The sequence below is a fragment of the Lissotriton helveticus genome, chromosome 3_1 (genome assembly GCF_964261635.1).
Source record: "Lissotriton helveticus chromosome 3_1, aLisHel1.1, whole genome shotgun sequence".
Classification (NCBI taxonomy): domain Eukaryota; kingdom Metazoa; phylum Chordata; class Amphibia; order Caudata; family Salamandridae; genus Lissotriton; species Lissotriton helveticus.
The window spans coordinates 994,986,052-995,009,246 of NC_136061.1; the positions used below are offsets into that span (position 1 = coordinate 994,986,052).

The following is a 23,195-nucleotide window of genomic DNA, read 5'->3' on the forward strand; positions in this document are numbered from 1 at the left end:
CTGTCCTCCGAGGGGACAGAGTAGCTTCAGTCTTGGGGCCCTGTCCCCTGAGGGGACAGAGCAGCTTCAGTCTTGGGGCCCTGTCCTCCGAGGGGATAGAATAGCTTCAGTCTTGTGGCCCTATCCACTGGGGGGAGAGTAGCTTCAGTCTTGGGGCCCTGTCTACCGGGGGCAGAGAAGCTTCAGTCATGGGGCCCTGTCCCCCAAAGGGGACAGAGTAGCTTCAGTCTTGGGACCCTGTGCTCCGAGGGGACAGAGTAGCTTCAGTCTTGGGGCCCTATCCACTGGGGGGAGGGGGGGGGGAGAGTAGCTTCAGTCTTGGGGCCCTGTCCACCAGGGAGACAGAGTAGCTTCAGTCTTGGGGCCCTATCCACAGGGGGACAGAGAAGCTTCAGTCTTGAGGCCCTGTCCCCCGAGGGGACAGAGTAGCTTCAGTCTTGGGGCCCTGTCTTCCGAGGGGACAGAGTAGCTTCAGTCTGGGGTCCCTATTCACCATGGGGGGGGGGGAAGAGTAGCTTCAGTCTTGAGGCCCTATCCACCGGGGGACAGAGAAGCTTCAGTCTTGAGGCCCTGTCCCCCGAGGGGACAGAGTAGCTTCAGTCTTGGGGCCCTGTCCTCCGAGGGGACAGAGTAGCTTCAGTCTGGGGTCCCTATTCACCATGGGGGGGGGGGACAGAAGCTTCAGTCTTGAGGCCCTATCCACCGGGGGGACAGAGAAGCTTCAGTATTTAGGCCCTGTCCCCCGAGGGGGACAGAGTAGCTTCATTCTTGGGGCCCTATCCAACGGGGGAGTAGCTTCAGTGTTGGGCCCGGTCCACCGGGGGTGGGGGGAGGAGGGGCGGGGGCAATGGGAGAGTAGCTTCATTGTTGGGCCCCTGTCCACCGGGGGGAAAGAGAGGCTTCAGTCTTGGGGCCATGTCCACCGGGGAGACAGAGAATCTTCTGTCTTGGGGCCCTGTCTTCGTCTCTTCAGGGGCAGTAACCACCATAATAATCTACAATAGTATGCCTATTAACTCACCTGCATTTAGCGGATGGCACCCTCTTTTTACCTATCTGGCAAACAAAATGCCTCCAAAGATTCTAATAGAGTCAATCTCTTTTCAGCCTATAACTAGGGTTGCCAACTTGTTCACGTTTTAAGATTCTGCAAAGGACCGTACATGATTCTTAAATAGAGCTTTTTATACAATCACCTGCAACATTTTCAAAAGGACCTTTCTGTCTTTAATTATTAGTCAGGTATCATTAAGATAGTGCTGGAACACATTTTAACATGTTATTCTTTATATTCACTGAATAAATATGTACTTAGAAGAGGAAAAAATACCGGCTTTAGGTAATTTTCATATTTTTTGTACCGGGCTGGACAAAAAAACGTGTCATACAGGTAAAAAAAAAAAAAAAGGCCGGGTGGCAATCCTACCTATAACACCCTTGCAAAAAAGTATTAATTTTCTATTCACCTTATGGGATCACTCTCTTAAACGCCTGCCTTCACCACACCTTTTGATTCAATAGGCTAACTTGTATGCAAAACAGTACAATGTAATACACTTCCGAAAGCTAAAAATAAACCCAAACCTTAATGAGGATACGTTGAGGAATCCCTCTTAGAGTGCAACAATACAAAAGGCAACTTAATGAGTACTAAGACTTCAGAGACAATATTCGAAAAGAACTAAAACTCTGCCCAGACGAAACTAAATTTGAACAATGGCTATAACTAAGCCTAAACAAGAAGAAACCTGTACTCTTCCTTCTGAAATGTATTGTTTATAGAATTCTCAGGACCATGTTATGGTCATACTTGTTTATTTAGTCATACCAATAAAGCATTATTGAATCGTATTGTAGTCCTTCTTTAGTGTCCAGCGCGATCCAGTGTGCGGCCGGAAGTGATGCTTTGGATTGAAGGAGGCACAGGAGGGGCTACCCATTGCAGGAGATGGGGTTGCAGAGATCCTGGCAACGGGGAGTCGTTTTGGGCAGAAGGTAAGTGGCACCCGGTGCCAGGCGCTGCTGTAGCGCGCGTGTGCCAGCCTGTTCTCTGTCCGGTGTAGTGTGCTGCAGTGATGTGCGCACAGTTCTTTTGTCAAAACAGCATTAACCTCAGTCGGGTCTCTTGTTTCTGCCTTTCATGCCGTTTCGTCCTCATGCTGCTGTGCTGCCTCTCCAGCACCTAGGTTTGCAGTATGTTGCCGGCCGGGAAGGGGGGGAGGTTGGGGGGCGTGACTGCCTGATCGGCGGCCCCAACCCCCACCACACTTGCTTGCCATTTGTGCTATACCTTTTTGCGTTCGCTACCCATTACTCGTGTTACCCGAGCTTCCATGGGTACGCTTTCTCCCTCCTAACCTGCCCCCCTGTATGCACTCCCTTGTCCCGTTCCCCACGATTAACGGCTGGTCCTGCGCCCCTGTCCTCCTACGATTCCCTGCAGTACTCCTGGTCTTAAAAGATCTCCTTTTCCTATCCTTTCGTTTCACACCATGCCGGTGCCTCTCTAGACTGACTCTTCTTTGACCCTCGTTATGGTGGGGGCTGAGGTAACCCTCCTTGTTTCTCGCCATACATTGGGCTGGTAACACAGAACAGACCCACCCTGAGTTACCAGCTTAATGGTAAACGTTGGGGTAGCAAGCTCTTTGTCTTTCAGGGGATGTAGTACAGTGGGAGTGTAGGTGGATTCAGTCTGCAGGTGACATATGTCATTTACCCCCCTTCCGCCCTGACCTCTCACGCTTTTCGCGTATCTCTCTCCCATCTTCCCAATACCAAACCACCCTTCTGTCTCCTTATTCCTCACCTCTTTCCCGGTCTTTCTTCGCTTTTTATTTTGTATTCATTAATTGTTTTCTCTGTATTCTTTTCAAGCACCATTCTCCGCTTTCTCCTGCCTTTCACTCCTCTCCACGGTCCCTGCGAGATTTCAAATGGATCGCTCTGATTTTCTTTCCATTCAGGCACTTGTAGTTTATTATATACATTGCAAACCATTAAATGCCAGAACATAAAGACTCTAAATGAACTTCTTGAGTCCTGCCTAACTTGTACCTCCTTCAGATGACTTCTCACAGGCTCTCCTGGCACGGTGTTTCTGAACTTTCCCTTTTTAGGTCTGGCTTGTGACAGCTCCTGCATGCGCTCTCACTTGCAAGAGATATTACGTACAAGCTGCTTATAGCCCACCCATTGCTTAGCATTTTTTAGCTTCATTATCACTCTTATTTTCTGCTTTCTAATTAGCAAGCGCCTGCTGACTTCACTTCCTTTTCTTTTAGCTGGAGTATGGACCAAGTACTGTTTGCTTCAGGTTGATTGCTGTCTTTCCTCTGACTTGCTGTGATTGAAACACTACTTTTATTTTTTCTTGTCATTCTTGGTTAACTTCTTGCCATTTGTAACTGTCTTTTACTATTTCACACTCACTTGTAAGAAGCCCTTTCTCTTTTGAAATGGATGCTTGCCGTGACAGCATGTGTTCTCTGCTTTTATTTTGACAACAGATGTTATCTGCTTCCAAATACATTTTCACTAAGACATGGACACAGTTGCTTTCCGTATGTGATAGGATTTTTCCCATTTTTTTTCTTTTTCACTCATAGGTGGATAAACTGATTTGCCCAGAATTGCAGGGGTGTTGTTCTGAAACCCAAAAAGCACTGGCAAAGCCAATAGGTCTTTCCTTTGAGGCTATTGGCTCTGTCATTGCCTTTCCTTCATGCTGTACAGCATGGCCATAGCTGAATTTGGCAATGACTTGTAGCCATGCTGCATATCAGTGTGGCTAAAAATAATAACAAAAAGGACTCTTATGCATGCAGATCTAATTTCTTTTTTATTTATTTTTATATTTTAAAAGGACATTAGTCCTAGCTTCTAGATAGGCCTTTTTAAAATTAGTTCAAGCCACATTGCAAAGCATCCGCTCTGCTATACAGCATTGCCACAAAACATTGCCAAATCCAATGGCTCACATAGACGCTACCTATTGCCCCTGCTTGTTTCTATTTCTCAGTCCACCCTTCAGTTTCTTACTACCGGTACTGGGTTATGTGAGGGTTTGTGATGTCTTATTGAGGTAGTAGGCTCGGGGGTTAGGGTAGTGATGTATTGATGTTGTTAGTGGACAAGGTATAGTCTGGGCCGCTGTGATTACATGATTCTAGGGCTCTGGTGTTTTTTTGCATAGTCATGTATTTACCACATAAGCTCCTTAATTTCACTAAAAACATTTTGTTTATAGTTCAAATGGACCAAAAGTTACTAATTAAAAAGTGCCCAGGTTATTTCTGGGCATTGGATGATCCTTTGCAAAGGTTAACAGGGCACTTTTTTCTGCTGATTGCTGTTTTCAGGTGTAAAACTGGTACTCATGCGGGGCAACGTTGTTCATTCATTATTACTAGTTGTTGAAATGGTAGAATAAATAACACTGCTACTGATTTTGCTGTCTTATGCCACATGATTTGCCTCTGGTTACCACATAATTTTGTCAAACCTGGCAGGTAATCATTTCCTCCAGTGCTCCATTATCTTTTGTAGCAAATAGGAGTTAAAATGGGAAACACTGTTTTTTTTGATCACCCCATTATGTGCTCATCCCAGCCCACAACACAACAGGTTATAATTGAATGAATAATTAATACGCACTGCTATAGAGGTATTGAGATTTTGATAAATGTTTTTATAGTTATTTATATAGTAAGTTATCTGCTGTGATGGTTAGAAATAATGATATAGTTATAAGTTTTGAATGTGGTGGTGGCTACTGACTTCCTGCTTTTGCTTTCCTCTTTCGCAAAGTAACCGCGGGGTTCGCGACGACTAACGCCATTGCGATCTCCGGCCTCACTGCGAAAACGGAAAATAGGTTTTAGTAATGGCTGTTCTAGAAATACACTAGAAAACGTACGTTTGAAGTGTACTGTAATAAACCCCTAGTGTGTAAAATGCTGTAATATGTGTGCATATGTGTTTTCACTTTATGGAAAAGGCGCGACCGTTGCGGGTTAACGGCAACGTTGCGACGTACTGCATAACCATGCTGCCCCACTCCCTGAGCCATTAATGGCAACATGGACCCCACTCCCTGGGGCTGTCTCACATGTTGTGTCCCGAGGAGCCCACTCCCGGGACACAGTGATTTCACTGCATGCACAGGAGCAAGCAGGGAACTCCTTTGTTTGCTCCCGCCTGGACAGAACATTTTCAAAACCCCTACCATGCTGGCGCAAACACAGTCTTCTCCAAGCTGACTGGAGCATTGAAAATGAAATGCTCCAGCAGGCTGGGAGTAGACTTTTGATCTGTTTCTGCACTGATGCAATATTGGTCAAATCTGGAGGTAGCAACATAAGTAGCTGTTCCCTGCAGGTGGGAGCAATGCTGGCTCCAGCTGCATGCAGTGAGCCGGTTTGGGCATTAGGTTCCCCCTGCGGCCTCCAACAAGTGTATGCTGGGTAGGCACCAGGGCAGCCACCTTTAAGTAATGTGGGCCTTAGGACATACAGTCCCCGGGGCCAATAACGGGCAGGCGAGGGGGGCCGTGTGGCCCCCCCCTTTGGAAGTGTGCCTTCTGCCAGACACACTGATGCAGGGTCACCCTTGGTCCACGGGTTCAAACAAGTAAGGAGAATCGACACTGGAGTGAAGTAAAGATCAGATTATTTATTAACACTCATGAGTGGGGGCCTCGCCCAACAAGCATCAATGGATACTCAAGGAGGAGCACACTGAGCAATGATTGCATGGGCTTTCATAGGAAAAGATCACAAACTGGGGACGCCCAATGGTGTAAAAGAGCTTGAGAAAGACACACACAATGATGTAATATAAACACCAACAGCCTTGGTGTTTAAGCAACTTTGAGTCTTGGTGCTGCATAACAAATCCACTATCTATGTACACTTTATTCATGGATTAACCATTGTCAGGAAACTCCGAGCTGATGCCAGCTGTTCTTTTGTGCTGCCTCTGTGTGTATTCATATTTTGCAATACCCCAATGTAGTTTCTTTACACACGATTGTTCAAGGGGAGTGCCAAGGACAGAGAAGGGGCTGGCAAAGAGAACAGAGATCAAATGGATGACGCATAGGTCAACACAGCAACGAGAAGAGGTCAGGTTTTACATTTTAGCAGTCCCTCTTTTTTAGCATTTGCTAATCCATTTTCAAGGTTTATATATATTAGTCCTGGATATCAACCATCATAAGTTCATCAGTGTCCTGTTGTACCATCATTTGTTTATTCAATGCATGGACGTTAACTGGGAAAGGCTTGATATTGTTACAGGCGGACATGTAAACTGTACATATCATAGGGGCATACTGAATGCAATCAATCAATCAATCAATCAGGTCATTTATATAGCGCACTACTCACCCGTAGGGTCTCAAGGCGCTGGGTGGGAGGGGGGTGCAACAACAGCAAGTAGAAAATATGGCTCCTATTATCACTATTATCATCAATATTTTCCAGCCCCAAGTAGAAAATATACCCCAAAACCATTTTGACCAAGTCCATGTTCCTTTTTCCTGGTGTATTTCTGAATTCCATTTGATGAAGCTTCTGTGCGGCTCAATTAACATTAAGGGCGTTTTATGTAAATATTGAACAAATGTATTATGCTTATATATTTGGTAGTGTGAGTCCTTAAGAGAGGACAAAGTGAAGTGATAATGTTCAGATGCGGTAGAAGTAGTGGGACTAGGCTATGAACAGGGTAATATGTTTCGCTACCATTCCTTCCTCTTACTGTAGTAGTTGTTGTTTGATTGCCAAGGTAACAAAGAGTAGTGTAACGATCAGGCAGAAACAGAGCAATGTAATCTCAATTCTCCAAAAATTCCCTCACTACACTATCAAAGAGCATTAAGTCCCAAGTGTCTTTTGCTTTAAAGCCTCTCTTGCAAGCTTATGTACCGGTCCGGACGTTGGCGGTCTTGACCACCGGCCTGGGTTGCTACCTCTCCAGAGATAGTTTCTTCATTCAAAGTCTATAGTTCTTTTCGGCCCTTGGCCACACTTTGCATTAGTGTTACAGCAAACAAATGATGGACAGAATGCCGACAATGCAAACATTCTCCCCAAGTCAAAAGATCTGGGTTAAATCCATTGTTCTTTTGCCCACTACGCCACCCCAGTTTGGACTCAGCCATATGCAAATCAGTCTTGACCCTGTGCCCCCATGGGAACAGTCCAGACCGAACTGCCAGGCCAGGTCCTCCCTGGACCAGAAACAGGCATCCTGGGACCGGTTTCAGGGTATGTCACCCTTCTTCAGCCAGGCTAGCTTGAATCTAGTGGCACAGTGAGCAAGGGACCCACGTCTAGGCATACCCATCCCACTTAGGGTGAAAAGTGTTACAGCAAACAAATGGCTGGGTCCAAACTGGATTGACATGGTGAGCAAAAAAAAGGATGGATTTAGGCCTAGATCTCTGTACTGGGATGAATGTATGACATTATTCTGCATTCTGTCCATGAATTGTTCTTTTTGCATTTGTCACACCAAGTGGGATGGGTATGCCCAGACTTGGTTCCCGTGCTCTCCATGCCACTGGAGTCAAGCTATCCTGGCTGATGAGGGCTGAAAGCCCGAAACCGGTCGTAGGATGCTTGTTTCCAGTCCAGTGGGGACCTGGCCTGGCAGTTCGGGCTGGACGGTTCCCATTGGGCGCAGGGTCACAACTGATTTGCATATGGCTGGGTCCAAACTGAAATGGCATGGTGAGCAAAAAAATATGGATTTAGGCCCAGATCTCTGTATGGGGGTAAATGTATGATATTGTTCTGCATTCTGTCTATCAATAGTTTTTTTACACTTTGTATCAGGGCTGAACAATGTCAGGATATTCACACAGAATCTGTTCATCAGGGTCAGGCATGATGGCAGCAAGTTATTGTTCCAATGATACCACTTCACCATGTTTCAAAAAGATCACCATCCCCAAAAGGTACTTGCTGAGACATCTGATCATATTCAAAATCAGGTATTCCTCTTGTTATTCACTGATCATATGGCAAAGGGAGAGGCGCTTGCTTTCTCCACATCACTGGCATGTATCCAGTGTCTGTGCCCTGTGCACTTAACAGCAGTCTGAGTGGTGAAGAGAACTTGCACTAGACCCTTCTAGCATGGCTCAAGGCTGGACTTCATCTGAAACTGTTGGGTAAAGACACAGTCTATAGGCCTCAGCTTGTGACCTGGACTTTTATGACTGGGAGAGAGACTGGCCTTCACCTGTGAATGGATCAACTGCAAATCTTTAGTCAACACAGTAATCAACAAGAAAGGTACATTCACTATCAGATTGTCCTTGATCTCGGTACACCCTATACATTTGCTGGCATCCCCATAACCACCTCATCTGGTTGCAAGACCTTTTCCTGTGCTATAAGTATAGCACATCATGCACCTCTTGCCATAGAACTCTGCCACGCAGGGAATCAGAATATTGAACCATACATGATCTGACTAGGCCACTATTCCTTTAGCACTGATTTGGGCTGAACTGTGGGCCATGGTAACAATAGCATTCACATAACAATTTGGAAGCATTCATCTTTGCTTTCCTGACAGATCTATCCAACATCCTGTTGCATCCTGACACTCATATCTTTTACACAGTTCTTTCTCTTCCTCCGTAGCTTCTTCCTGTACTTCCCTAATGCAATCTAGAGTCTGATTAAACATAGGCACTTCTGGTGTCCATCTAGCTGGTCCTACAATATACATTAAACTATACTCTAAATAGGCTGCTCGTTTAGCTGTTTCATTGGAAAAAGTATTTCATTGTATTACCTATTCTATAATTTTCTAGTGGACAAAAGATTTTAACAATAGCAACTCTTTTTGGTAACATCAAGGTATCCAGTAACGTTACTATTCATTCCCCATACTGTATCTTATCACCATGCAAAGTCAAAAAGCCCCTTTTTTTATGTCTCGCCTGAGTCAGCGCATGCGATGCTGTGGCGAGACGTTTAGTGAGTGGGCTTTAAAAAGCCGACCACAGCTTTTTGTGTGGCCTAGAGCGTGCTGTTACGCGCACAGTAACGCACATTCCTCGCATCGCTCGCAGGCCCCCTAACAGTTCGCGATCAGGCACCATCTGGCTTTGCTTTGATGGCTCATTAAGCGCATCAGTCAGTTTTGCGGCCGCGTCACTTTTACGGCCGCTGGGCCAATGCTTGTGTGACTTAAGTTGCTGTAGCTCCCTAGCCCCTCAAATGCTGTGTCTGCTTCCCGACTTCTTCTCTGGGAGAGGCGTTTTAAGGATCTGTTCAGAAATGGATTTGTCTTTCTTCAGAAATACCACACATTTTTCTTTTTACTGTTGTTTTATGGAAATTAGATCACTGGAGAAACCAGATCCTATTAAATACATTCGCTGTCCGCTCCTCCTAAACTTCTAGGGCGACCATATTAGACTTCTGTTTCATACAAAACTGTAGATAGTAAAATGACAAAAGAAATAACGATCTTGTTTTTAACTGAACTTTTTTTCGACTAAAACATTTGCTGCAGTTTAGCTTTCTTACATATCATTGCATTGACTTGCAGTTATTTATTTGTTGTCGAACAAAAATGAAAAATGTTTGTTCTAAATGCTGTTGAACTTTCGTCAGTCAACATTATTAAGAGTGCGCTGGAAAGCCAGACAATAGTTTCTTTAAGCCCCCTAGCAACTGGTAAGCAATGTACGCCGTCAGACACGTTTCCAAGCATGTTTGTGGTGGATGCTGATTTATGGCATTCAGGGTGGAATATATCTTAACGTGATCACTTGTGGCTGCAGACTCTCCAACATGAGATTACAGGCTCTGGATTTTGTATGCCTTCAGTGGTTTGTTTCTTCTCTGGAACGGATTTCCTTTACAGTAAGAATCTCCAGCCATCACGTTAGTTGGTGGCAGAAACCATAACCTTTTTATAGAGCACTTTGAACAAATGTAATCAAACCTTACAGTTAAGAGTTGTGAATGGGATGTCTGTAGTAAATAAAGACTATGCCCAATCCTTGGCCCTTTGAAACAATATTTTTTTTAAAGAATTGTTCTGCCCTCCTATTGTCTCAAAGGTTTATTTATTTATTTTAATTTTGGGTTTCCGGCTATTTTTGGCAGACATAGAAACTGTGGCACGGCATTGCACTGCTTTTCTACTTGCGATTACGTGTCACTTAAAGTGTCACACAAGACGTGCAGATGCCGCACGTGGATACGCAGCAACTATAGAAATGTCAGACATGCACAGAGACACTGTGGCAGCTGTGAAGCTCCTTCAACCCCTGCCCACCCCATCTCAACTTCTCTGCTTTCTTTTATCTGCGCACCCTCCTTCAAAGACTCCCTACGTCCCTTTATATTGCTCCCCACCCACAATTTCCTGCCTCCGTGACCTCACGGCACAATTGGTATCTGTCAAGTCTACCTGTCCCTTAGCCTCCTTCTCAGTAATAAATATGAAATCATGCTTCTCATCTTGTTGGGACTCAGAAAGGGGCAGTACAGTGGCTGGATTCAAAATGTTACAGGATTTCAGAGTGCTATTTGGAGCAAGAAGTGTCAACTCATACCCTGTTAATTTCGCACTGGTCAGGTGCTGTGTCTGAATGTTTTTTTTTAGATATCCACTAAATGTGGTACCATGACTGTCAAATGGTGACCTTAAATATACATTTCAGATTGCTTTATCGCAGTGGGGTCCAATGTGGAGGAGAAATATGCGCCTGACCTGCTCCTTCCTACATGGGACCGTGCCAAGCTGCAACCATCTTCTGCATGTACAAATTTGTAATAATCAGGTTTTACCTAAAGCAGGAGCATTACATAAAGCATTTTTTAATTGCAAAAAGACAGCTTCACACTGATTAGTCCAAGGAAGCAGCATGCATACGTGCTTTAATGTTAAAGCAAGCAGGTGTTTTGCAATTAGTGAAAAATTTGGTAATAAACGCTCAGATAATAGATTGAGTCAGTGGTTTCGGCAAGTTCTGCACCTATTCTATCTTATGTTGTTGGTGTAGCGTCTTACCCCCCCCCCTCCCCTTCGATACTGTAATTGGAAAAGAGATACTTTGTCCCAAGGAAGCTAAGTGATGCAATAATTTCACTGTAGTCTGTTTGCAACCTTCTGCTGCATTGCTATGACTCCGATGAGTAGCTCGTGAGCTACCAGTAGATCACCAGGTACCTGTGAGTAGCTCTCCTGTGTGCAGTCCAATTTGTATTTTAAAAATAAAACTCATGCATTCAAGACAACATTTATTTTGTATTTTCACAACTCATAAACTGATGTCTACAGAAAAATAGTTAAACATCAGATATGAGTGCACTCCTTCCCTTCATAAGAAACATTGCTGGAACTGCTGAACATGCTCTCTTTGTTCGATGTTTATAGAAAAATAGTTAACATTCTGGAAATGTACTTAAAGTTAATATTTCAGTTGGAGATATTTATTACTCATAATTATATCTTGGCGCAAGGGAGTATTGCAGCTATTGTTTGTATCTAGTATCCATGTAATATTTCAGTTCAAATTGACAAAGCCTTTTTTTTCTTTACTGCTGAAAACCCTGGCTAATGTACCAATGTGTTCACTACTGACACTCTTGGATGGGGTGGTCACTTTTTCATCACTAGTGACTTTTGTTACAGAAAATGTTGGAGACCCTTGTACTAACAATCAGTTGGTGTGAAATAGGGCTTCGAACGGGGATGCCAGAAAATCCCTCAGGTGTATTAAGTTTACCTGAGAAGCAACAGGATATTGAGGGACTACTACCTTGTTACTTTCTCTCAAATCTATCACAAATCGATAAACTTTTATCCTGTATTCCATCCCCTCTTTTAAGGACAAGAAGAATAGGGGTATTACATACTTTTGAGGAAACTTCCTCAAAGTGAGTAAAGAAATCAGGGATGGACTCGCCCTGTCTTTGCTTACAAGCAGTAAGGTGCGTCCAATCTATTTTCCGTGCCAGAATTATACTCTTTATATAAGTTAGTATGTTGCCAGTGAGAGCCAGTATGAGCTGATTGTTTTTTTTTACCAGGCTTCCTATCCGCTTCAGCTGCTATTATTGCAGTCCATTCTCCTCCTAACTCAATAACATGATCCTGTTTCTGGGTGAGTCGCCATCAGCTGCTATTATTGCAGTCCTTTCTCCTCCTAACTCAATAACATGATCCTGTTTCTGGGTGAGTCGCCACATATCCGGCGGTAAGATCATGCCGAAAAACATATCCATATCAGCTAGCGTCATAATGCAAGAGTCAATGGCTGCCTGTACTTCATCATAAAAACCTCTGGGGTTCTTTCGAATATCGGGTAAAGAGGCTTTAAGAGTGAGAACATACGTCCTTTTCCAGGGCGTATATATCCAATTATACATGAAATGGGCTCTAGCATCAGGGCAGTTAGGATCATCATTGTTGGCATTCCCTCTCCCCGGGGATAAACTGGGGTGCGGCTTCCCTCATAGGTCTTATCAGGGGAGGCAAAAAGTTTGTCACAGTGCCTCATTATTATTACTATGGCGGTATTAACCCTGCCTACAGGAAAGGTGCCTCTCTGGCACTGCCGATTAATGGCTCTAACATCGTCTGGACCATTTCCCCCTGTAATTATCCCCTTTTGGGCTAAAAACTGGTAAGTTAGTTTGTTTACAAGACGAAGGAGCACGCTTCAGAGAAATCTTGTATCTGGTCTATCATTTTTCCTGCCTCCATTTCTGAATCATTTAACCAACTCAATACTATCTGTTTTATTATTCTTGGTGTGGCTGAGGTATGGCAGAGCGGAGAATTCGCGGGGCTAGGATTGGTACAGAACCACCTGCCGGTTCATGCGCGTTGGCTTGGGATTGGGGGATAAGGGATGGATCTGCATAGGTTGAAAAGTAGGGGGTTGGACAATCATCTGTGGTAGAGGTGGGGCCGGCGGTGCAGGAAGTACCGGATTTGGTGGTCCAGGGGGAAGGGTGCCAAAGGTGCGGAGGTCTTACAGTAAATAATCCGTCGGTTTCTGAGTCAGCATCATCATGGTGGACCTGGGCTGTTGCCGTTAGCCTGACAACATATTCTTTAGATGTTGTCGATCTATGTTCTGGGTCTAAACATTCTATATTTCCCTGAACTTCCTTATCCTTCAATTCCTTAAACTTTTGATAAACTGTCTTCCTTTCCTTTCTCACTTTCTCTATCTTGAGCTGCCGCTCCTTCACTTCCTTCCTCCACATACGCAGACTGTCAAACATAGCTGGTTTAACTTTCCTAGTAAACAATTCTTTTTCTAAGTACTCGAGTTTATGAGGGTACATCGTCCCCTCTAATGGCCACTGAAATTGGGGATCCCCGTTTGTATATTTGTTCCACAATGCACTATACATGATGGGACAAATAAATACCACGTTTAACATACGTTTTAAAATTCGGCATACCTTCTGGGGGCGCCAACTGACTTTCTTCCAAAATGCGCTGCTTATCGCAGCAGCAACAACAAAACGTCCATAGTTTACTAAACACAGGCATGGTTATAATATATAAATAATAACTCTTCAGACAGAAATTACGAGAGAAGTCTCGCACATTACCTGTGGTATTAACAGTTGCAGATGTTAAACAAACAAATACCAGACAAACAAGAACCGGTTCAATACAATCCTACCTATTTGTAGTCTTCAACTTCCACCTGTCGATCCTCCGTGATCAAATGATCAATTCCAAATAGCCATCCGGAAGCCCCAGTCAAGGTCAGCAGCCGCCGGGAAGATCAGAGTCGGGAAGCCAAAAGAATCACTGTGGCCACGAGAACTAGTCTCCACAGGTGGTGCGCTCCTTAGTGAAGTTCTTCTCACCTACACAATCTCCTTCCCCGGTCCAACTGCAGGCCTTTGATGGGGCTCCACGTTCGGGAGCCAATTTGTGGAAGTGTGCCTTCTGCCAGACACACTAGGGCAGGGTCACCCTTGGTCCAAGGGTTCAAACAAGTAAGGAGAATCCACACTGGAGTGAAGTAAAGATCCGTTAATTTATTAACACTCATGAGCGGGGGCCTCGTCCAACAAGCACCAAGGGATACTCGAGGAGGAAGCACACTGTGCAATGATTACATGGGATTTTTTAGGAAAATATCACAAATGGGGGCGTCCAATGGTGTAAATTGAGCTTGAGAAAGACACACACAATGAGTGTTTAAGCAACTTTGAGTCTTAGGGCTGCATAACAAGATACGCTATCTATGTACACTTTATTTGTGGATTAACCATTTTCAGGAAACCCTGAGCAGACGCCAGCTGTTCTTTTGTGCTGCCCCTGCGTGTATTCCTATTTACAGGGATGTGGAATTCCTATAGCCCGACGCCCGGAATATATTGTTTGGGGTCAAGTCCAACAAGTTTCCATGTGTATTTTGTCCTTGGGACAAGTAGGCCTAACCCCCTACTGCACAAACCCTTTGGTTGCCAGTTTGCAGTACCACATTATGGATCAGGGAAGGGCACTGTCTGCAGTAAGGTAATATTTGTGTCCATATGTTAATGCTGTTCAAACTTGTATTCATGGTTCATTAATTGAAAGCTTTTATTATTAGGGTGAGCGCTCTAAGTAATTATTGTATACGCAGACTGCACTGCTGACAGTGGTTCCAGTATAAAAACGTACAAACGCATTTTCAATGTTTAGCTATATGAGGCTATGTATAATGCTCCCAGAATGCTCTCTGATTCAGATTTTTGCAGAAGCTTGAAAGCAATATTTAGGATTCTTTGCTTTCAAAATAAAATGTTCACAGAACAAAATGCTAAAACATTCCGTAAACTACTGTAAAATTTTAGGTACCAGCTCTTTGCAGCATCATTTAGTAAAATGTGTTGATGCATGTTATTATTTCCCAAAAATATTCTTATTGGAAAATCGACGTAACCAATTTTAATAAGATTATGGGAAACAAAAACAAACAAGCTTTGGTAAAGCCAATAGGTCTGAAATTGTTGGTCAGCCTTTTGGTTTTGTCAATAAGTGACTTGTTTTGGCATGGGTTTTGTAAAACCTTATCGGAGTGGGAGCTGCCAGGCCCTTGCCATTCTAACAAACATTGTCAAAAGAAAAATTAGTTTTGGTCTCTAAAAACACACATTGCCACAGTAGTTCCTGGCACTAAACAAAACAACTGTGTGTTGATATGCTCCTTTTGAAACCGAACAGAATGCTGTCACTCACAGTGAATCCAGCCGATAGAGAGGGAGAGAATGTTAATAAACTCAAAAGGTCATAGTTAATGCCAGACCTAATTAATGGGCCCAATGATTAAATAGTCTCAAAACTGCACCGATGTCCTTGCATTAAGTGCAGATATATGGCTTTCGTGAATTCACAAGACTTTACAGAAGTAGGCCAAGAAATAGTACTCCTAGAAAATATTTGTGAATTGCATTTTAGCATGAGCAAATGTGCAGGTGTAGATTTGCTCATGCGAAAATCTGAGTGTTTGCAAGTTCACTTTGCCTCTTACCATTTTTCCCCAAACCTGGAAGAAGTTTTATGTCTGCCATTGTCAGGAGTCAATTTCCAACTTTTCTCAGTACTGTGAAAGATTAGAGAAGAGTTGGTGAAAACCCTTAAACCATGCAAGTTAGTACATTTGCACAGACTCCAAAGGGCATTCCAACCCTGGAACTGTTGTTTACCACTACCTTCAGCCCCAGTATGCAAATCTGTGGAAACGTGACAACATAAGGGAATTGCTAGTATTCATACCCTACTATGGAAGGAGCCCTGGCATTATCAAAGAAACTATTTCAGAGCTCGTATATAATGATTTTGCTGCCATAATTTGTCACCGCATTACATGGCACAAATGGACAAGTGGATTTTGTTACAGGACAAGTAGATTTATGAATGAAGCTACCTGCCTCATGGACAAGTAGATATTTTATTAAATTCCACACCCATGTATTTAGCAATACCCCAATCTAGTTTCTTTACACACGATTGTGCAAGGGGAATGCCAAAGACAGAGCAGGGGCTGGCAAAGAGGACAGAGATAAAATGGATGACGCATAGGTCCACACAGCAACGAGAAGAGGTCAGGTTTTACATTTTAACACCCCCGCCCCTTTATTTTAAGTTGTGGCCCTGGGGGATGGGGTTCCCAGGTCCTAATAAAACCCGGGAAGGGAGTCCACATGGCCTCCTCCACTTATAATTTTAAAAAATGGCCCTGAGGAGTAAGGTCTCCTGAGTCTAATAAGGTTGTGGGAGCACACTACCACCCCAGTTCATAAAAAAATAAAATAAGGCGCTGGGATGGGGTCCCCAGGGCCATGAGCCCTCCCCCCTTTAAAATACAAAAGGCCTTGGGGGAGGGGATCCTAAGGGCTAGGCTCTGTTTCCAACTCCCCACTGCACACGGCCATAGGTCGTGCACCGCATGAGGTTGGCTGCAGTGCCTGGTCACAGGCCAGGCCCTGTGGCCAACCCTCTGCCGTGCATGATCAAAGTTCCTGCCCAATGTGGAGTTGGCCACAAGGCTTAGCTGCAGGCCATGCCTTGTTTCCACTCCCCTAATGTGCACAGCAAAGGCTGTGCGCAGCATTGGGTTGGCTCCATGCAAGGAGTTTGCCACAGGCTAGGCCCTGCAGCCAGCCCCTTCCAGCGCATGGCCTTTGGACGTGCGCCGTTGGGTGTTGGAATAACATATGGTAATTAAATACTACTTTCAGTAAAAAAAAAAAACACAGAAAAGGCTCATACAGGCCTGATTCCACAGAAGGCTGTGTGAGTGTACGAGTGAGAGCGAATTGATCAATAATAATGTTTAGATGATAGGTACATGGATCATTATGTGGAGAAGTGTGGCTGGGTATGTTGATAAACAGATAGAGGTATGTGGATGCTAAAATGGATTGGTAGTATGTGAAAGAATTAATAACCCCCTTAAATGCTGAGGTATGAAAAGACGGGATATCTTTTCACTCCTCTATAAAACATTTTCTACAATGCTTTCACAGACCTGGTACAAACACTGGAGGGGAACTTGCCCTTTTAGTTGAAGCTCTCGCCCAAGACATCTATCCATTATAAGAGCCCAATGCCTACACTTTTTAGGTCTCGTCCTTTACCATTCCGAAGGAATGGGAAATGGCGAGAATTCAAGTGCTCGAACTGATTGTCAAACCACCGCTTTTTTTCGTGGCGTTTTCTTCAAGTGCACGTACAGGCACGCGCTTTTGGCCCATACACTTTCATGGCCATCTGTTCCTGTTCCTAATGGCCGTCCTCCCTCCCCCAGCACAGAGCGCGCATCGCGGCCGCACAGCACATCAAAGGGCTTCTCCCAGCGTGTGCTGTGCGGCTTCTCCTCCCCTAATTATGTGGCCGGCCGTACTTGTGTTTCCTGGCCGCTTCCCGGCCGCTCTTGTATTTAATTAGCAGCAGCAGCATTTCTCCTGCGCCAGGCCACATCAAAGGCTCTGTGCCACTTTCACCCACACAGCAACACTTACAGACACGCAACGCCACTCACACCCACGCAAGCCCACTATCATCCACGCAACACCACACTCACCCACGCAACGCCACTCACCCCAGCAACACCACTCACCCCAGCAACACCACTCACACACGCAACCCCACTCATCCACGCAACCCCACTCATCCACGCAACCCCACTCATCCACGCAACACCACTCATCCACGCAACACCACTCATCTAAGCAACCCCACTCATCCACGCAACCCCACTCATCCACGCAACGCCACTCATCCACGCAACGCCACTCATCCACGCAACGCCACTCACCCACGCAACGCCACTCACCCACGCAACGCCACTCACCCACGCAACGCCACTCACCCACGCAACGCCACTCACCCACGCAACGCCACTCACACACGCAACGCCACTCACTCACGCAACGCCACTCACACACGCAACGCCACTCACACGTGCAACGCCACTCACACGTGCAACGCCACTCACACGTGCAACGCCACTCACACGTGCAACGCCACTCACCCACGCAACGCCACTCACCCACGCAACGCCACTCACCCACGCAACGCCACTCACCCGCGCAACGCCACTCACCCGCGCAACGCCACTCACCCGCGCAACGCCACTCACCCGCGCAACGCCACTCACCCGCGCAACGCCACTCACTCACGCAACGCCACTCACACGCGCAACGCCACTCACACGCGCAACGCCACTCACACGCGCAACGCCACTCACACGCGCAACGCCACTCACCCACGCAACACCACTCATCCACGCAACACCACTCATCCACGCAACGCCACTCATCCACGCAACGCCACTCATCCACGCAACGCCACTCACCCACGCAACGCCACTCACCCACGCAACGCCACTCACCCACGCAACGCCACTCACCCACGCAACGCCACTCACCCGCGCAACGCCACTCACCCGCGCAACGCCACTCACCCGCGCAACGCCACTCGCACGCGCAACGCCACTCGCACGCGCAGCGCCACTCGCACGCGCAGCGCCACTCGCACACGCAGCGCCACTCGCACGAGCAGCGCCACTCGCACGCGCAGCGCCACTCGCACGCGCAGCGCCACTCGCACGCGCAACGCCACTCGCACAGGCAACGCCACTCACACACGTAACGCCACTCACACATTGTGGGTGCAGATTGTGGGTGCAGATTGTGGGTGCAGATTCAGAGAAAACTCAGCAGCACCACCACCATTGCAATGCAATAGGTCTCGTTTTAACGCAAATTTAAGCTATAGGCCTTGTAAATGGCAAAGCCTTTTATTTATGTTCCAAAAACCAGAACGCAAAAATAAAGGGCATAATCATTTACAATGCTAATAGTTCAGACTCGCGTTATTGCGAGACCTATTGCATTTTCAATGCTTGTTATTTTGTGCATATAAGGCAAGAGGCAGTCAAGGAGTTAACAGGTGAGTGAATTATGGATGGATGTTCAAAAATGGATGGATTGATGAGTGCACGCAACGCATCACACATGTTGGAAACTGGCTTTTTTTGCTTTCTCTAATTAGACAAAGACTGCCAAAAGAAACAATAGGATTAACTTGCACATACAGAACTCCACCCAAGCTTCCGTTCTCCCTGCTGAGGTAATGTGTCTAAATCAATGACATTAGGAGTGACCTGCTATAAGAAAATCACTGCTATTGCTGCAGCTGGATGCGAAGAGAGGTATAAGGTGGAAAAAGACATTGATTCTTTATGTTAATTCCCAGCCATAAATAAAGCATGGGTAATATAGAAAAAAATATCCTATTTGTTTAAAAATTAAAGATACATTTATGCTTTTTTTCCTCTGAAAGGAATACTAAAGATACAGGGTTTCACAAGGTCACTCTAGCTGAAGGGAATAATTCTATCCCCAACTTGCAAATTTGCTGAGTCAAATACTCCTACTTCCTGTAGTTTTAAATGTGATGTAGATTATATTTTTACGAGTTGATGAATGTTTTAATCTGATCAAACAATAAATTCATTCACTTCAAATGGATGAGTAAATGTGTGTGTGTATATGAGTGAGTGCACAGACTGGCGATAGAGTGAGTAGATGAATAAGAGGATGAGCAAGTGAGTAAAAAATGGGCAAATTAGCAGATGCATGGATGACCGACTGAATAAATCTATGGATGACTAGAAAGAGTGAACAAGTAATTTGACAGTTTGGTGAGGGGACGATAAGCAAACGACCAGATGGGTGAGCAAGTAGATAAGGAAGCAGTGTGCAGGCAAATGTATTGGTGTGTAAGTGTAGAAATTAAAGTATTGCCGGAGGAAACATCCAAACCGAACCAAAGCATAGCAAAGCGAAACGACAGAGAGAGCGGACTACAGAAAGAAAGCCACGTGGGAAAGGCCAAGAAAGGTGCTAAAGGCAAAAAAGCTTTGAGTAGGTGGCAGAGATAAAATGTGTAAAACCACATGATCCATTTTATCACTAACCTGTGGTCCAAATACGCTGATAGTGGATGTACTAGGGTCCATTATAAGTATCACAAATGTAGCATAAACTGTAGCAATGCAATGTTCCCGAAACACAATAAAGAGGGAGGATGCAGCATGGGAAGCAGCAGCAAAGGCTTCACTTGAACAATGGCAAAACTTGACAATTGCTTCACCCTGCATTGCTGGAAATGGGCGGATCCTGTGCTAAGGTGTGGGTAGTGACGTTTTCAGAGATAGTATTCAGGGAAGTAGTTGCATGGGATATATGCCCCAAAATCTTCGAGAGTAAGTTAAAAGCAAGCATTGAAAATGCAATAGGTCTCGCCTTTGATTAAGTTAAAGCCATTTGCTTTGCTAATGGTATTGTATAGCAAAGCAAGTGGCTTTAACTTAATGAAAGGCGAGACATATTGCCTTTTTAATGCTAGTTTGCTGATGCTATTATTGCCCTCAAGGTCCTTAGAAATATGCTGATATCTGATCTTTCCCAAGCATTATTCCACTCCAACCAACCAGGGAATCTCAAGACCCTTGTCATAAGTGAGCCAGTCCATAATAATATATATCCCTGGTAAGACTTGCATCCTTGTTTTCTCACACTGCTAACCATAACAAGGGTGGACATACTCTGAAATAATCTCCTGTATACGGCAGATGCAATTCACTGTGACAAATTAGGTGAGAGGATGAAATGGGAGCTGCAAGAAACTTTCGACAACCTATTTTCTTCAGGCTGAATAATATTGCATTTGGAGATACCCGTACCTCTGACCCATATAAACTCAACAGCTTCATCTATCCAAGAATGTTCATTTTCTAATCCAGCTTTTCTTCATTCAGGCACTGTGACCTTCATTACTGAGGTACAGTCTACCAAAGACTTTGGGTAATACTGGTTCTAAAGCTTCCAGGTCAGGACAGGGTTAAACTGGAATACGACAATCCCTGACAATGACCTTCAGGAAATGCAATATTGGCCCAATTAAGAACATTGGCACCATTGAGAGGTAAACCTGAGGTAACTCTTATATTGTTTAACCCCAGGACTATAAATCCTCAGTTGAGACAAGTCTTTATTGAGTGATCAGTGCCTGTCTGGCCACTGGGGCACCCACCACGCCAGGAGCTCAAAGGTTCTGGGTATTATGAAATACATGTAACCAACTTTGTGAGAGATGCCAATTTTCGGACCCAGTGTACCCACTTCATCTAAATTTTCTTATTGATCCACTTTCGGATGAGTTATACTGTGATATCCCCCTCTTCCCTGCCCCGGGATGTGACTCAGGTTAACACACAGACACTTTATTGAGGTACCTCAGCCTGATGGCCACACACACAGACAAGCCTTGTATCGTTGTTTGTCTTTTGACCAGAGCATTACAACGCAAACTATTATATTTTTCAAAGCCTTACATGTTCCCACCAGTGCCTGGTGTTCCTGAGGGACCATAGTCATAGCAGTATAGTGATCAACCTTAGGACTAAATAGTTGATTGATCAACCTAAAGCATTTGAACTTGTACCTAGGCTTACAAAGATGCTTACACCATAAGGATTATTTTGTTTTGCATTACTTTACTTTAATTGCTCTAATGTTTCTTAAATCAAATGCTGTTGCATTCCTTCTGTGAGTAATACTAGTACCTAGGCATTGACATTCATTGTGTGTGTGCCATACTATACCTGTTAATTAACGTACTACCTCCTCTTAGAGTGAGTCTTGATTCCTAGTACACCTACTGCTGGTAAGACAAGTAGAGAAAGGACTTATTGGCTAACCAATTGCAGACCTGGGACATTAGAGAGAAATATTATCCACCAAGGATACTGTACCTTAATTCCAATGTTTCAATGGACCTGGAGGAAAGGCATGATACCTTATCTTTCAATTACTGCTAGCATTCACATGCTCCTATGAGCATTATGATCTGACTTGTTCACTCATTGGCGTTTTTTTTCTAACAATATTGAGATAGCCTTCACATTCATTTTCTTAACAGAATCAAGATGTTCCTTTACCACCGGCTGGAATTTCGGGCATTCTATGTCTGGACACCACAACTAGTATTGTGGCCTACTGACCCCCAAAAAAGATAACTAACTAATAGATCAACAGTAAAACTTCTTGACCAACTCTCTTGACGGGTCAAAAACTTTCAGGATGTGTTCTAACCTTGGTTTTGACATTGGCTACTTGCAGATTAAGCTCTAAAGCGAATTGTGTTGAGCAGCCATTCAGGAATTGCACTGGCTACCAGTTGGTCAGCGGATTAAATGTAAGGCTCTTTGCACTGCGTATAAGGCATTGCATAGAGAAGGACCATGATTTTTTTTGGACCTTTTTAGCTGGTATTCTCCTAAAAGATCGCTTTGTTCAGCTAATGCCTACCTAATGCCCACTCCTAAAATCAAAAGGACTAATTGGGGATGAAGGAGTTTCATTTACAACACTATAAAGGAATGGAATGCCCTTCATCTCTCCCTTAGGAAGACTTCATCCCTGCTTGAGTTCAGGAAACTGCACAATACATGGCTCTTTAGCAATTAGCTTTTCCTGACAGCATGGCAGACCGTGAGCGCCTAGACACCGCCGGGTAGTAGTGCACATAATAAATTGTTAAAACATAACAGATACATGTTTGCTGTAAGCGCTGGGTAGCATATCTATATTACCAGTTTATTCATCTTTACCGTTAATAATTGAACAGCCTGCCATCAGAATTGTAGTAGGGAATATTGAATCCGAAATATTGACGGGACGGAATATTGTTCCCACCATATCGAGGGACAAAATATCAAAAGGTAAGTGTAGATAGGCTGTTAAGGATTTACTATTCTAAGCTCCACATCTACCTACCGTGAAGATGTATATCACCAAGGCACGTAGATGTGGAGTTAAAAATAGTAAATCCTTAGCACCTTACGCGCGCTGACCTTTTGATAATTTGTCCCTCGATACTGTTATAACGATATTCTGTCCTGTCGGTCTTTGGGATTTGATATTCTGAGCCTACACCACCATCATTGCCAATGTTTCCAACGTATAGTCTCAATCAAAATATCCGCAAATGTGCCTTATGTAGCCTCATTAAACAGCTCAATATTTTCTGGCCAAGATTTGAATAATTCATGCACCTTCTATATGTCCCAAAAATTGTTTAAATTTGAAGATTTTATCGGCAAATGCCCTTGAACAGATGCGTGTTTA

At 44.5% G+C, this 23,195-nt stretch overlaps 1 protein-coding gene across 4 annotated transcripts in view; it reads left to right on the forward strand.

The window, feature by feature from the left end:
- The first annotated feature begins 1,878 nt into the window (after positions 1-1,878).
- Positions 1,879-23,195, forward strand: part of SESTD1 (SEC14 and spectrin domain containing 1) — a 372,853-nt gene continuing 351,536 nt past the window's right edge. For 2 of the 4 annotated variants that reach the window (XM_078681489.1, XM_078681491.1), the window contains exon 1: positions 1,892-1,995. The gene's annotated coding sequence lies outside the window, so the exon portion shown is untranslated. Of the gene's footprint in view, positions 1,996-23,195 lie in introns of all 4 variants that reach the window. The other 2 variants (XM_078681488.1, XM_078681487.1) reach the window with 2 other exon arrangements.